Below are 9,731 nucleotides of genomic sequence, written 5' to 3' on the forward strand. Positions count from 1 at the left end.
ATCAAATACTGATATGGTTTCTGTACTGATGTGCTGTTGCCATGTAATTCTGGTGGCATTGCTGTTTAGGTAAAATATTATTATTTTTCTGTAGCAACTGTAGTTTCAGTAGGAATTCCAATTCCATTGTAATTATTAGAGACCGTAGTTGTAATAAATGTTTAGGATTGATGTGCATGATTTTAATTTTCTTCCAGCACCTGATACTTTTAATGGCTCAATTTTTTTCTAATTTGAATGTTGACATAGATGGAGAATTGATGCTGAATTTCTATCTAGCACTCTTCTGGGTGGCTTACCTTGGTGGGGGGCATTGCTTTAGCATCTCAATAGGAGAGAGAGACTTGTTGCTGTGAGCTGTGCCTTCTTCAGCCTATCTCAACGTGGGAGGCAGCACTCTGATGTTCTACCCAATTTCCAGCAGAGACCCTCCTTCTCCCTAAGAGTCCAGCCCTTCTACCTCCTCTGATGATTCTCAACTGCATCCCAGGCCTGAGAACAAGGGATGTGATGGGCTGCCCCCTTACACTGTGCTCCTTTACATGTGCAAATGGTTTCAACCCAGGCTCCCCTCCCTTTGGGAAGCGTGGAGAGCCCTTGGCTCACCCTAAGCTCAATGCCCTGCTCCTGAAATGACTCCCCAGGCTGGGCCAAGTGCAGCTTCCTGCACAATTCCAAGGTAACCTTTCCTTCAGCCATCCAGGCCCCAGCTTGCAATGCTGCTCTTAGCCCAGGGGTTGCTTTGTTCAGAAAAGCCAATTGTGTGGGTATGGAAAGCAGTTTCTTGGATGCACCTATGGACCTGCAGAAAGAGGGTTGGGATTGGGTGCTCTTTAAGGTCCCTCCCAAGCCAAACCATTCTTAGATTCTGGGATTATGGAAGCTTTGCAAGGCAAACGCTTGATGAAAGCAAACAGCAGAATATTCATGCAGCTGAAGCTCAGCCAGCCCTATAGTCATAGAGGCAGTCAAAGCAAAATTGTTTGTGGACAAATCAGAATTATTTGGAACAGAAATGATACTTTTTATTTGGTAGAAGTTCATTATATGGCTTCCTTTACTGCTTGTAGAGAAATGATGAATCTTTTTCTGGGGACATAGAGTTAAATGCAATTTTTTGTTTATCTAACTGAAAACTCATAGTCAGAACTAATAGGAACTTATAAGCATTTTCTGTGCTCAGTATTGCCGTGGGTTTGGAATATATGGTCACATTTTCCTTAAAGTATCTCATTGTACTGCTGGGATAATTCCTGTACTGCAACCTTAAAAAAGCCCATCTTTACTTTTAGCGTATTTTTATCCTGCTCATAGTGAGTATGGCAGTTGAACTCTAGAGCAGCTCATGATTCCTGCATGGTGCTAAGGCTGATCATGGGCATTACAGGGAGTGATACAGCAGATATCACAGCCTCTAAACACCCATAAAGTTTTAATAGGACTTGCAGAACTTGATGGTGTGGGTTAATAGGGTGTTCAGGCTGAAAAGGATTTGTATGTGGGGGGTGTGTGTGTACAAGTGGTCAGTCACTGAAGCATCCTGCTCTCTGCTGAAACGTAACCCTTTGAATTTGATTTACTCTGATAAAAGGCAAGTTAGAGGAGCATTTCCCCAGCCTTGCAGAAGAGAGTGGTGTCATCAAGACATGAAGATACTCTGCTTTCAATTCTGAAGCTTTCAGACATTAGGCATCTATTATGAATCCAAAAAAGGCCATGTTCTGGGGAAATGGCACAAAAGCTGACAGACAGCTGTAAACTTGTGCACAGAGCAATGGCATGAGAACATCCAACCCAACTGAGCAGATCATAGGGTCTGGTTGATAAGATTCTAGAGGGAACTCAAAGCCAAGAATTTCTTTAGTTAAATGGATTGGTAGTTCAGAGCCCACCCCAGCCCCTCCTTTAGGGCAGCATTCCCAAAAGCAATGCAGGCAGTACAGCTTTAGGGAGGGGAAAAAGTGCATGGGGAGAGTGCACAGACAGGATGGGGCAAGAGAGGGAGCACCTGGAAACATGGCCAGCTATTGGAACTTTGTGAACAAGAAGATCCTGCTGTCCTTCCAGGCTGAACATTTAGAGCAGGAGGATCATGATTCAAGCTACTGAAGAAATGGGGTGAAAATGAGTTACTTCTCTTTTTATCTTGTTCTCTGAGGGCATTCAAAGCTAGGAGAGGTGGAGTAACCTGCTACAGGGGGTAGGCCAGACTCTGCAGCATTGATTCACACAGAGGGAAGGAGGGAGGCTTCAGGCAATATGAATGAGAATGTGGAAAACTAATGTTTTACTAACAGGAGTTAGTAAAAAATGATGTGGTAAATTCCCTGGGGAAAAGCGAATTTCCTGAGCTTGGAGTTTTGTTGGTATGTGTGGTTAGGACAGTGCAGGGCTTGTGGGAAGAGACTTCTTCACCTCTGAGCATTTTCCTGTGAGTGTTCATTCCCAGCAGCAGTGACTTGGAGCCCCTGTGCCAGCTGCGGAATAAAACCCCTGGGCTGCTGCTGGACTGGGCTCTGGAGCATCTGAAGAGCCCACACTGATTTCTTCAGTTTAGGTCTTACTGCCTCGAACAATCCTTGCTTTCACTCTATAAATGATCATGCTGTTTAAAAAAAAAGTTTCTGACAGATGTAGTTTGCTATCAAAGTGCTGGAAGAGAGCAGATCTGTAGGTTTTGGCTTCCTCACAGTACAATTACTCTTCCTTTGCTGCACAATTAATGTATCTCCGTGGAAAGCTTCTACCAAGTCATTTCAGTGCAGTAGTACTACTGAACTTTGCTGGATGGTAGCAAAAAAAGGCAAAGGATGTGGAGAAGACTAAAGAAGTAATTGTATCCTCTTTTCCTCCTCACCTAGTTTCCCATGCTCTCCCTTCTGTGATCTTTCATACATGTAGGCAGACAGCTGCTTCCCTTGGGAGCAACATCCCTTGGCATCAGGGGCATGTGGCAAAGACTATCTCATCTCAAACTTTCAAACAATCCTTGGGATGGCAGGCCCCGGGCAGCTTTTGGAAGCACTTACTGTGCAGAGGTTCCAGGCAGATCATTGGGCACGTTCTGGGTATTTGTACCTGCTCTGAGTGTAGGCACTGTCTGTGTGCTGGTATGAATGTATGAATGTGTGCCCACAAGCAGAGGTTGAGAAGCTGAACAGCTTACCTAGAGAAGAATTTCTTTCCTGGTGTGCAGCAAAGAGACTCCTGCTATTTAAAGCTCTTCACAGGGCTCCAGGTGAACCAGGCAGAGTTCTCAGCTGCCAGCAGCTCTCAGCAACATCCCAGGGAGGCTCCTCTTGCTCCGGCCCCAGTCACTGAACTCCACCGGCGCAGTCACATCTCATTTGTACCCAGCCTGTCCTTTCAGAGCGAGCAGCCAGCTGGAACGATTCAAACCTCTGCTCAGCACAGCGTTCCAAATGCAGCTTCCTTCCTGGGCACGGGGATGACGCTGGGCTCCGGCAGAAAGGCTGCGAGAACTCTGGGATCAGCCCAGGAGCCGCTGCTCGCGGTCCTGGCGCCGGCGCCGCGCTCCGAGTGCCGGAGTCAGGCTCCGGCTCCCGCGGACCTCCGGCAGCAGCGCGGCGGCTTCACGGGGCTGCGCTTGGCAGCAGCGGCCGATCCCGCCGCTACTCAGCCCGCAGGCTTGCAGGGACTCGGAGCTGCCCTGATGTCATTCCGGCCGAGGGGGGATGCTCGGCGAGGACGCCGCGGCGGGGGCTGGTTCGGAGATGAGCCGCGTTCCTCTCCCGCCGCCCCGATGGATTCCGCGCTCCGCGAGGATTTGCATCATCTGTCACCGCGCGGCTGGACCACCTCCCCTCCTGCCCGCCCCAAATGCGGGAGGGAAGTCCCTTTTCCAGCTCCCGGTGTTACACCTGGAGCCTGCAGCGGAAAGCCTTGGAGCAAGGCAAAGTTGGCAGAATCATTTCTCTGGCAGGAGGATGCTTGTGCCCCCAGTGCCCCCCATCACTTCTCACTGTCTCCAGGTGCTAAAAAAGGAGGCTTAACAAAATCCCAGGGCTGGAAGGTTTTTGGTTCCTTCTCTTGTTAGGTCACTGATAAGATCATCTGATACAATAAAAGGTGGGTTTTAGTGCATGACCAAAATCAAGGAGGAGTCACCCAGCAAACATTCCCTGGCACCAGCAAATATTTGGTGCTCGGAGGTGAAAAGTATTTTCTTGCTGTACGTGACACAAGTTCCACCTATTTGTTGCATAATTTCTTATTAAAATCCTTCATTTCATCCAGCTGGATACAAAACCAGCCTCCACAGCCAAGAAACATGATTGCTAGCTACGTGATTTCAAATTATATTACAGAGGCAAAACTAAACACTTTGTATATTAAAAGAATTAGATTTCATTCCAATCTAATTTTCAGTTTTTGCCAGCTTGACATCTTTCACTCCAAAACTGTTCTTTGTACAATGCACCTTGGAATTGAAATTCAGCCAGTTCTGTGCAGCAAATGTGAGGAGAAAATAGTTTTGTTCAAGGAGACTGGAACAGACCCGGTCTGAGATGATGAATGACACTGTAAACTCAGATTTGAATCATAGGAGGGTCAGCTCAACCTTTTGTGTTTCCAAAGCAGCGTGAATAAATGGTGTTCCATGCAGTTCAGCATTTACATCCTTCAGCTGGGACCTTCTACATGAAGAGCTGTTTGCTCTCTGTGAATATCCAAGTTTCAGAGACTAGTTTCAGGTAGAGATTCTGAACTGGGGACTTATTGATTCCTTCTGGCTAAATTAGAAACTGAGGGAAAAGTAAGATTCAAACCACTGAGTAATTTCCTGCAATTCCTAATTACAAAGCACTTGCTGAGAGATCTTTAAAAAATGCCTTACACCTATTGCCTGGCTCTAGATTTGGGATTTGTTTTCCAGAGACTGTTGGGAATGCTGGCCATGGAGATCCCATTGCAGCTGGGTGGTAAGCAAGTGCCTCCTTGCATTCTGTGTGAAGATCAGAGCTTTGGTCAGGCTGCAAACTAAAACAGCCAAACTGAGTTACAGAGTCTCTCCCAACACAAGGAAATCTTCTGGTGCATTTTGTCTGAAAAGTGCCAGAGGTTCCATTGCTTATCTGATGGGGTGAAAAGTCCAGTTTGTTGCTCTTGGTACTGCTGTCCTTGGCTCCTGGCTGCACTTGGAGCACTGCAGAGGTGCCTGTGAGCAGGAGGGTTTGGCTGAGGGACAGCTGTGCTGCTCCAGGTGTGGGGGGAGCAGCGCTCTGCCCCCTGGAAGCCACCGCTGCGCTGTGGATGTTCCTGGGTGGGCCAGTGGCCAAGTGCTTGCACAAACTGTTGAGAGTGTTTTAATTCAGATGCTAAAGTCACTCTTTGAACTGAAATCCTTGGCTTAAGCCCTGTTGTACTGGGTGAATTCAACATGAAGGAGCAGGGCTGTGGATTCACAGGGCTGCCTCTGGAGCTGTTTGCTCTGCTGGTGATTCATTGCAAGTGTGGGATCAGGACAATGACTGTGCCAGGGTCTGCCCTCATGAGAAATATGTGGGAATCTGCTGGCAGAATTGCTCCAACTCTGTGTAGCAGAAAGAGCACACCAACCCTTGGGAGACGAGAGTGCAGTTTGAATTTTCACTTCCCTCTCCTTTGGGTAGTAGAGAGAATTGAACTCTTCCAGCTCAGTCACAGATGCACTTGAGGTACTTGGAATGTCCTTCTGGTCATGACATAATCCTCAAGCTCTGCTTGAGAGGAAAATAGACAAGAAAGAAAACAGGACAGCAAGAAACAGAAATTGAGTGTGGATGGAGAGAAACAAGAAAATAAGAGAAATCCTAGTAATAAAACAGTCTATTAATGAGGCAGCACACTTATGCTGAGATCCTTGCCCCAGGATATAAGTTTTTCTGGCTCTTACCCTGCAGCACAGATTTTGCATTGGGTGCTGTACATTATTCTGTAGCTGTTAATCCTCATGTGGTTTGTTTCCTCCCTGTACAGGCAGGCAATCACAACAGCTTATTCTACTTATTTTGGTAGCACAAAACCTAGAGATGGAACCTACCACTGCTTTGCCCAAAAATTTGTGGAAAACATGACTTTCTGGTTCTGAACTGTAGGTTTGACAGTCGTTGGGTTTTTTGAGTTTTGGTGGGGTTTTTTTAGGTGGTTGGTTGTTTGTTGTTGTGCTTTGTTGGTCAGGTGAAAGTGAGCGTTGCTGTGTTCTATCCAAATCTTCTTGCAGTTTACACACCTCTCACTGCAATGTCTGTACACATTTTAAAGTATTCATCTTCACACTAGCAGATGCGGAAAACACAATTCCTGCAGTTCTGTGGTTGGAAACACAGGATCCTAGAACATTTATGTTGAAATACACCTTTAAGGTTATGGAGTCCAGCTATTAACCCAGCACCGCCCAGCCTAGCACTAAATGATGTTCCTAAATGTGCTGCAGAGCGAGCAAATCCTCTCAGAAGTCAGTGTGTGAACACGTGGTATCTCCTTGGTTCACTCTCCAGACTGTCTGGAAACTGTCACAGGAATGTCTGGATTGAGGTTCTGTTGCTCCTATGTTGAGTTTCTGGGGTCTGGCTGCTCCCAGTCTCCCCACCTGTTATTCCAGTGCCCTGAGGACACTGGAATGGGCACTCCCTTCTTCTCCTCTCAAAAACCCCCTCACAGCACCAAGGCCACGCTTCAAAGCTGCCTGCAGGACACAGAACCTTTTCTTTCAGCTCAAGACACATCTATGGTCTTTTGTGAAAGAAAGATGGCTTTTGACAATGAAGTTCAGAATAAGTTTAAGAGAACAAAAAAATGACTCTTCCTGGCAGAACCAGCTTTTTCTGGAGCTGTGGAGATTCCTTCTGAACGTGCCTGTAATTAAACAGCAGTGTGTCTTGTTAGACACACAGAGCAGTTCCTCAGATGGTGCAAATTGTCAAAACCTCCCTTGATTTCAGAGGAACTATGACAACTTCATAAGAGTTATAGATTAGTCATAGTTCTCTAGCAGCAGTTTGAGATATGCAGAACTTGATTAACATCAAAAGTACGAGAAACATAAAGGCATAGTGGAATGTGGTTTGGGTTTCTTTGTGTATTCATATATTTCATTAAGAAAAGTCTATTTTGTTGTCTTGATGTCTCAATAAATTGGGGTTTTTCATCTGACTATTTTGGCTCTGTCTCAAAACATGTCAGAGGTTTTACAGAAGCAGAAATGTAGGGATGAAATGTGGATACATTTGGAGCTGAGTTTTGTGCATTAGAACTCAGTTAAGGCATTCATGTCTTCTACTGGCTGTGCCTGCCTTGTCCTGGGCTGTTCTTGTTTCCCAGATGTCAGGGGAGAACATGCTGCTGGTGGTGCTCTTAAGCATGAAGTGCTGATTTGCAACAACATCAACAGCAAAAATGCTGCTCAGTCCTCAAGTAAAATTAAAGAACGTAAAAAATAGCTGGATTTCCTGACTGCTGACTTTTTCCAGGGACACAATCTCTTTTCCAGCTTCCCCTCTTTATGTCTGGACACACTTGTACAGATGATAAAGGCAAATCAGTGCATACCAGTTCTGTAATGACCTTTATCTTATGCTTTTATTCCTCTCTAAGGTTACTTTCATATCCTAGTGTGGCTTTCTTCCTGTATGGCTTTGGATGTATTAATTTCAGAGAGGGTGCTAATAGAAACTGATGTGGAAATATCTGTTAAACCAACAGACATTCATTTACATCCAGCATTAGAGCTGTTCCACGTATCTCTAATTACATTACTGTTTTATGTCTTAGGTGCTTACTCAGCTATGAAAATATAAACTGCAGTTTTAAGTGCTCCAATTGAGATACCATCAAAGAAAAAATTGGGTTTGTGCTTAATCCACAGCCTGACCTTTGTCACCACTTGTGACACTGAGCCAAGGGCTCCTGATGTGTGAGAGAGATGGATGTCTGTGTGTATCCATGGACCCTTCTGGGCTCTGCCCCACAATTTCCTTACAGAATCCTTCCCAGGTTCTGCTTTGGCCTGAAGCAGCTGACAGTTCCTGGGAAGTGAAAGGGGGCAGGACTGGAGCTTGGAGAGAGAAGAGCTTTTTTCCCAGGCCACACTTGAGTATAGCAGGAGAGACTAAAGCAGTGAGCAGGGTTAAGCTCTGCTCAGCCCCCTTGGGTTTGTTGTTTGTCCCTGTAGCATGTGACACTCTCTAAGAGTTGTGTCCCCTTTGCTCTGTTTCCATGATGACTCCTTTTGTGACCTCCCTGCTGGTAAGCAAGTCCGTCTGGTTTTGTAAATCCTTGCAAGAACAGGATTAAAAGGAGCTGCAGGTCCCATTCACCTCACTGCTTCACCCAGAAAAGCTGGCTGCTGCCCCCCTGCATGGCAAACTGTCACAAAACCAGATTTAGGAACTTTGGCTGTACCCCCATGTCCCCTTCCTGTGAAAGCTCAGGGAATCCTTTGCTGTGTGACTCACAAAGGTTGTGCTTCACCAGAGACCACCACAGGGTTTCTCTGGTCCCCAGTGCTGCAGACAGAAGTGGGGTCACCCCGTTGTGCAGCTGCTCCCAGCCCCAGTTCAGGCTGGCCAGGGGCTGGTTTGGGTGGCGACGCATTTTGTACAGCTCTGCTCACAGCACCTGCAAGGGACTCCTGACAGGGTGGGCAGGGCTCTGCTGTTCCCTGCAGGAACTTCAGCAGGGCCCTTCCAGCTCCCGCTGATCTCCAGCCAAGCCAGCACCAAAAGCTGACTGATGATCTCCATGGGTTGGGACAATGATCTCTGTGTGACAGCAGCACTCTGCTGCCATGTCTGAGCTGTGGCAGGGCTGCTGACAGACAGCAATGCAGGCCAGCTGCTGGCACAGCAATTATCATAGGGAGTGTCATCCATAACATGAAGTGATGGCTTACAAATCTCAAACCCAAGCATCTCTTCTTTGATTATTAAAAACAAAGGGGCTTGAACTCTGTTTGATGTATTAAGTGATTACTTTTTAAAAGAAATTGAGTTAGTCAAACTGGAATGATTCCTAAAGTAGCTTAATTAGACCAGAGCTCCAGTGGGAGTCCCCTTTAACTTGCCTACAGAGACTCTTTTAATACTCTAATCCACCTCTGAATTAAAGGTGAAACCAGGAATGGTAGTTTCGAAGAAGGAACTACAAAGAACATTTATCTTTCTCTTTTTGCTCTTCTGTCCTTGCCATCTAGATATCAAGCTTCCATTGCATTCTAAGGATGAATCTTTTCTAGGTTAGCTCACACAAGCAGAGCTTTTTATATCCCACAATTTAAAACTTATAAAACACTTAAAGTGAAAAATCCATTACTGACACACTCTCAAACTGGTATTCAGGAATTGCTGTAATAAATGATCCTGTTGTGCAGGGTTTTGTTTCACCTCCTAGCAATTTTTAATTTTTTAGTTAATCCTATTATAATTTGTTTTCTGCTTTATCTGGTGCTATAGGAGGAGGCCTCGTGCTCATGCTCCAGTAGGGTGGGAAATCCTGAAATGGGAAATGGAAGTGTGCCCTAAGGTCTCTTTTTAGACTGATGTGACTAGGCTGTGCTTGAAAATAAAATTTAAAAAACCCACACAGACCTGGGCTCAGCAAAAGGGAGGCTAAAGACTTGAAAATGCTCTAGTCTGACAAGGGAAATCAAGATCATGATGTTATACTTACTTTGAACTGGCCTTCTCTAGAGATGTGAAATGTCTCTGCAACATCTGCTAGAACAGAGTTAA

The 9,731-nt window shown here is 45.8% G+C and overlaps 1 protein-coding gene across 8 annotated transcripts in view; it reads right to left on the minus strand.

Annotated features, from left to right (window-relative positions):
- LOC131083953 (bifunctional heparan sulfate N-deacetylase/N-sulfotransferase 4-like) overlaps positions 1–3,807 on the minus strand; it is a 139,861-nt gene extending 136,054 nt beyond the window's left edge. For 5 of the 8 annotated variants that reach the window (XM_058024976.1, XM_058024971.1, XM_058024974.1 and 2 more), the window contains exon 1: positions 3,167–3,803. The gene's annotated coding sequence lies outside the window, so the exon portion shown is untranslated. Of the gene's footprint in view, positions 1–3,166 lie in introns of all 8 variants that reach the window. The other 3 variants (XM_058024970.1, XM_058024969.1, XM_058024968.1) reach the window with 3 other exon arrangements.
- Between the last annotated feature and the right edge of the window lie 5,924 nt (positions 3,808–9,731).

This window comes from Melospiza georgiana, chromosome 5 (genome assembly GCF_028018845.1).
Source record: "Melospiza georgiana isolate bMelGeo1 chromosome 5, bMelGeo1.pri, whole genome shotgun sequence".
NCBI lineage: Eukaryota > Metazoa > Chordata > Aves > Passeriformes > Passerellidae > Melospiza > Melospiza georgiana.